General features: G+C 41.7%; 1 non-coding gene across 1 annotated transcript; it reads right to left on the bottom strand.

Moving 5' to 3' along the window:
* Window positions 1-524: 524 nt before the first annotated feature.
* LOC148573860 (small nucleolar RNA R71) lies at window positions 525-632 on the bottom strand. The gene has a single exon (XR_015906034.1). It is a non-coding gene; the product is annotated as a small nucleolar RNA R71 (small nucleolar RNA).
* Window positions 633-5033: the final 4401 nt, after the last annotated feature.

Here is a 5033-nt window from a genome sequence, read left to right as displayed (position 1 = left end):
GAATCTCTATACTGTGACATAGAGGATTCCATACTTTCTTCTCCTCTCTTTCATATGAGCAGGAGCAAGGACAACTCTCTGGAGAGGACCTAATAGAAATTTTCAAACAAGAAGAAGCCATGGCAGCCAAAAACAACAACAATGCTTACAATGCAAGGAAGGTGCTTGGTGACTTTACTGCACCTACTCCCGACTTCTATGGGAGAAGCATCTCTATCCCTGCCATTGGAGCAAACAACTTTGAGCTTAAGCCTCAATTAGTTTCTCTAATGCAACAGAATTGCAAGTTTCATGGACTTCTATAAGAAGATCCTCATCAGTTCTTAGCTGAATTCTTGCAAATCTGTGATACTGTTAAGACCAATGGGGTTGACCCTGAGGTCTACAGACTTATGCTCTTCCCTTTTGCTATAAGAGACAGAGCTAGGATATGGTTGGACTCACAACCTAAAGAAAGCCTGAACTCTTGGGAAAAGCTATTCAATGCCTTCTTGGCAAAGTTCTTTCCACCTCAAAAATTGAGTAAGCTTAGAGTGGAAGTCCAAACCTTCAGACAGAAGGAAGGTGAATCCCTCTATGAAGCTTGGGAAAGATACAAGCAATTGATCAGAAGGTGTCCTTCTGACATGCTTTCGGAATGGAGCATCATAGGTATCTTCTATGATGGTCTGTCTGAACTGTCCAAGATGTCATTGGACAGCTCTACTGGAGGATCTCTTCATCTGAAGAAGACGCCTGTAGAAGCTCAGAAACTCATTGAGATGGTTCTAAATAACCAATTCATGTACACTTCTAAAAGGAACCCTGTGAATAATGGGACAAATCAGAAGAAAGGAGTTTTTGAAATTGATACTCTGAATGACATATTGGCTCAGAACAAAATATTGACTCAGAAAGTCAATATGATTTCTCAGAGTCTGTCTGGCATGCAAGCAGCAATAGGCAGTACCAAAGAAGCTTCATCTGAAGAAGAAGCTTATGATCCTGAGAATCCAGCAATGGAAGAAGTGAATTACATGGGAGAACCCTATGGAAACACCTATAATCCTTCATGGAGAAATCATCCAAATCTCTCATGGAAGGACCAACAGAGGCCTCAACAAGGCTTCAACAACAGTAATGGTGGAAGAAATAGGTTTAGCAATAGCAAACCTTTTCCATCATCTTCTCAGCAACAGACAGAGAAATCTTAGCAGAACCACTCTGACTTAGTAACCATAGTCTCTGATCTAATTAAAACCACTCAAAGTTTCATGACTAAAACAAGGTCTTCCATTAGAAATTTGGAGGCACAAGTGGGTCAGCTGACTAAGAAAATTACTAAACTCCCTCCTAGTACTTTCCCAAACAATACAGAAGAAAATCCAAAAAGCGAGTGCAAGGCCATCACCATAACCCACACGGCCGAACTTGGAGAGGAGGAAGAGGCGGTGATTTCCACTGAGTAAGACCTCAAAGGATGTCCACTGGCCTCCAAAGAGTTCCCTAATGAGGAACCATGGGAATCTGAGGCTCATACAGAGACCATAGAGATTCCATTGAATTTACTTCTGCCATTCATGAGTTCTGATGAGTATTCTTCCTCTGAAGAGGATGAAGATATTACTGAAGAGCAAGTTGTTAAGTACGTTGGAGCAATCATGAAACTAAATGCCAAGTTATTTGGTGATGAGACTTGGGAGAATGAACCCCCTTGCTCACCAAAAAATTGGATGACTTGACTAGGCAGAGATTACCTCAGAAGAGACAGGATCCTGGAAAGTTCTCAATAACTTGTACCATAGGCACCATGACCTTTGAAAAGGCTCTGTGTGACCTAGGGTGCCTCTTTCTGTAATGGAGAAGCTAGGAATCCTTGAGGTACAAGCTGCAAGAATCTCTCTAGAGATGGCAGACAATTCAAGGAAACAGGCTTATAGACTTGCAGAGGATGTATTGGCAAAGGTTGAAGGCCACTACATCCCTGCTGATTTCATAATCCTAGACACTGGAAAGTGTATGGATGAATCCATCATCCTTGGCAGACGCTTCCTAGCCACAGCAAAAGCTGTGATTGATGTTGACAGAGGAGAATTGGTCCTTCAAGTGAATGAGGACTCCCTTGTGTTTAAAGCTCAAGGATCTCCCTCTGTAACCATGGAGAGGAAGCATGAAAAGCTTCTCTCAATGCAGAGTCAAATAGAGCGCCCACATTCAAACTCTAAGTTTGGTGTTGGGAGGCCATCATCATGCTCTGAGTATCTGTAAGGCTCCATGAGAGCCCACTGTCAAGCTATTGACATTAAAGAAGCGCTTGTTGGGAGGCAACCCAATTTTATTTAATCATATCTATTTATTTTCTATTATTATTTTATATTTTCTGTAGGTTGATGATCATGTGAAGTCACAAAAACAACTGAAAAAGCAAAAACAGAATGAAAAATAATACTAAAAATAGCACACCCTGGAGGAGAAGCCTACTGGCGTTTAAACGCCAGTAAGGGTAGCAGAATGGGCGTTAAATGCCCAGTCTGTCACCATTCTGGGCGTTTAACACCAGAAAGGGGCACAGAACTGCCGTTTAACACCAGAAAGGGGCACAGAACTGCCGTTTAACCCCAGAAATGGGCACAGACCTGGCATTTAATCGCCAGCATTGGCAATCAAGGGGGCATTTACATGTCACATGGTGCAGGGATGAGAAATCCTTGACACCTCAGGATCTGTGGATCCCACAGGATCCCCACGTACTTCATCTCTCTCTCTCTCCTCTTCACACCTTCCCATAACACCCTTCCCCAAATGCCCTTCACGAATCACCTCAATACCTCTTCCCCAAATACCCCTCACCTATCAAATCCTACCCTCTTCTCCATAATCTCTTCACCAATCCACATCCATCCATCATAAAACCCCACCTGCCTCACCATTCAAATTCAAACCACTTTTCCTCCCAAACCCACCCATACATGGCCGAACCCTAACCATCTCTCCACTCCTATATAAACCCATATTCACTGCTTAATTTCACACTTCACAAACACTACTCACCCCCCTTGGCCGAACCACTGAACCCCCTCCATCTCCTCTATTTCCTCTTCTTCTACTCTTTTCTTTCTTTTTTTGCTCGAGGACGAGCAAACCTTCTAAGTTTGGTGTGGTAAAATCGTTGCTTTTTATTTTTCCATAACCATTTATGGCACCAAAAAGCCGGAGAAACCTCTAGAAAGAAGAAAGGGAAGGCAAAAGCTTCCACCTCCGAGTCATGGGAGATGGAGAGATTCATCTCAAGGGTGCATCAAGACCACTTCTATGAAGTTGTGGCCAAGAAGAAGGTGATCCCCGAGGTCCCTTTCAAGCTCAAAAAGGGTGAATATCCGGAGATCTAACATGAGATTCGAAGAAGAGGTTGGGAAATTCTCACCAACCCCATTTAACAAGTCGGGATCTTAATGGTTTCAGAGTTCTATACCAATGCGTGGATAACCAAGAACCATGATCAAAGTGTGAACCCGGACCCTAAGAATTGGCTTACAATGGTTCGGGGAAAATGCTTAGATTTCAGTCCGGAAAATGTAAGGTTGGCATTCAATTCGCCCATGATGCAAGGAGATGCACGCCCCTACACTAGAAGGGTCAACTTTGATCAAAGCTTGGACCAAGTCCTCATAGACATTTGTGAAGAGGGCGCTCAATGGAAGAGAGATTCAAGAGGGAAGCCGGTTTAACTAAGAAGGCATGACCTCAAGCCCGTGGCTAGGGGATGGTTGGAGTTCTTCCAACGCTCAATCATTCCTACTAGCAACCAGTCTAAAGTTACTATAGACCGGGATATCATGATCCAAAGCATCATGATTGGAGAGGAAGTAGAAGTTCATGAGGTTATATCCCTAGAGCTCTACAAGGTGGCAGACAAGTCCTCTACTATGGCAAGGTTAGCCTTCCCTCATCTCATTTGTCACCTCTGCAATTCAGCTGGAATTGACATAGAGGAAGACATCCTTATTGATGAGGACAAGTGATGTTGGCGGAAATTGGCGAGTTAAGAATGATTATAAAATATGTGTTGCAAGTATAGTTCTCAACCAACCAGAAATCCGCTTATCAATTTAGAAGGGTGTCACAGAAATTAAAATTAAACTACTGGGAGTATGAATCCCAGGTCGTCTCCCAACGAGTTGCAGAAAAGTGTGCTATTTTATTAATCATATTTTTTCAAAAAGGGTTGAGTTGAATGGTAGAAAATTAAATTAGAGAATTTATATAAATTTAAATAAAAGCCTTGACTGGGAGTTGATTAGCTGGAAGCCCTATTCTTGTTGGAGTACTCTCAAGATTAATTGACAATTGAGGGTTATTATGTTTAGTTGTCCCTTACTAAGTAAGGGAAAGTCAAACAAGCTGGAATACTGTTTCTATTCACAAGTTCCAATCCGCTCTTGGGAGGATTGGTGTTAGTGACTAGCTAGGGAGCAAACCAACAATAAACCCAATTACAATCTTTCTCTTGAGCATTCCAACTCAAGGGTTCCTTTCAATCAACTCCCCATCAAGTTAGGGAACTACTCACTCATTGTAAATGTAAGATTCATAACATAAGGAAGGGAATTAAAGAAAGACATGATAAATAATGATCAAAAGATTAATTAAAAATAAAAGTAATTCTTGTATTAATAAATGCTAAAATAATCCAATAGTAAAATTAAGTAAATTAAGGAACATGGAAGAGTAAGAGACAAGTAAAGAGAACAAACTAGGATGTCGAAGTCTTGATGAGGCAATAACTCTTCTCAATATCCCAATTCAAAAACAATGAACATAACAAATCCTAAAAACTATGAATGTGTAGAGAGAAAACCTAGAGAAGAGGAAAACTAGATCTAAAAACTTAAAACTATGCGGAATGAATGTTGTTGTTGGTTTCTGCATGTTCTCTAGCTCTAGTCTGCTTTTCTGGGCTGAAAACTGGGTCAAAATAAGGCCCGAAATCGCCCCAGCGATTCTGCAGATTATGCAGATCGCGCATGTCACGCGGACGCGTCATTCAGGCAGAC

The sequence above is a fragment of the Arachis ipaensis genome, chromosome B2 (assembly GCF_059453495.1).
Source record: "Arachis ipaensis isolate K30076 ecotype BB chromosome B2, ASM5945349v1, whole genome shotgun sequence".
Lineage (NCBI taxonomy): Eukaryota > Viridiplantae > Streptophyta > Magnoliopsida > Fabales > Fabaceae > Arachis > Arachis ipaensis.
This window is presented reverse-complemented; position numbering and strand designations above follow the sequence as displayed.